Source organism: Malurus melanocephalus, unplaced genomic scaffold (assembly GCF_030028575.1).
Source record: "Malurus melanocephalus ecotype Western Australia unplaced genomic scaffold, MMel_1.1 scaffold_1475, whole genome shotgun sequence".
NCBI classification, from domain to species: domain Eukaryota; kingdom Metazoa; phylum Chordata; class Aves; order Passeriformes; family Maluridae; genus Malurus; species Malurus melanocephalus.
Window position 1 is genome coordinate 17,214 of NW_026624707.1, and position 1,307 is coordinate 18,520.

The 1,307-nt window shown below is 28.3% G+C and overlaps 1 protein-coding gene across 1 annotated transcript in view; it reads left to right on the forward strand.

Moving 5' to 3' along the window:
• Positions 1-1,307, forward strand: part of LOC130587035 (F-box only protein 16-like) — a 22,232-nt gene that overhangs the window by 17,105 nt on the left and 3,820 nt on the right. The window lies entirely within an intron of this gene.

Here is a 1,307-nt window from a genome sequence, read left to right on the forward strand (position 1 = left end):
TAAAATAAATAAATAAGTAAAATTCTTTTAAAAAATGGAAGTTTAAAAAAAATATTTAAATAAATGGTTTAATACGAAGTTTAAAAGATTTAATCTAAGGTTTAAATGGTTTAATCCAATATTTAGATGGTTCAATCACAGTTTTAAATGGTTTAATCCAAGGTTTAAATGGTTTAATCAAAGTTTTAAATGGTCTACTCCAATATTTAGATGGTTTAATCCAAGATTTAGATGGTTTAATCCAAGATTTAGATGGTTTAGTCTAAGGTTTGAATGGCTTAACCCGAGTTTTAAATGGTTTAACCCAACATTTAAATGGTTTAATGCAAAATTTACATGGTTTCATCTGAGGTTTACATTATTTAATCCAAGGTTTAAATGGTTTAATACAAGGTTTAAATTATTTAATCCAAGGTTTAAATGGTTGAATGCAAGGTTTAAATGGTTTAATCTTTGGTTTAAATTGTTTAACCCAAGATTTAAATGGTTTCATCCAAGTTTTAAGTAGTTTAATCACAGATTTGAATGGTTTAATCCAAGGCTTAAACGGTTTAATCAGAGGTTTGAATGGTTCAGTCCAATATTTAGGTGGTTTAATCCAAGATTTAGATGGTTTAACCTACGGTTTGAATGGTTTAATCCGAGGTTTGAATGGTTGAATCCAAGATTTGAATGGTTTAACACAAAGTTTAAACGGTTTTATCCAAGTTTTAAAGGGTTTAATCCTAGGTTTGGATGGTTTAATCATTGGTTTAAATGGTTTAATCCAAGGTTTAAATGATTTAATGCAAAGTTTAAATGGTTGAGTCCAAGGTTAAAATTGTTTAATCCAAGGTTTAAATGGTTTAATTGGAGGTTTAAACAATTTAATCAGAGGTTTAAATGATTTAACCCAACGTTTGAATGGTTTAATCCAAGGTTTAAACAGTTTAACCCAAAGTTTAAATGGTTTAATCCAAGGTTTAAACGGTTTAGTCCAAGGTTTAAACAGTTTAACCCAAAGTTTAAATGGTTTAATCCAAGGTTTAAACGGTTTAGTCCAAGGTTCAAACAGTTTAACCCAAAGTTTAAATGGTTTAGTCCAAGGTTTAAATGGTGTAATCCAAGGTTTAAACAGTTTAACCCGAAGTTTAAATGGTTTAATCCAAGGTTTAAACAGTTTAACCTATAGTTTAAATGGTTTAGTCCAAGGTTTAAACTGTTTAATCCAAGGTTTAAATTATTTAGTCCAAGTTTTAAACAGTTTAACCCAAAGTTTAAATGGTTTAGTCCAAGGTTTAAACAGGTTAACCCAAAGTTTAAATTAT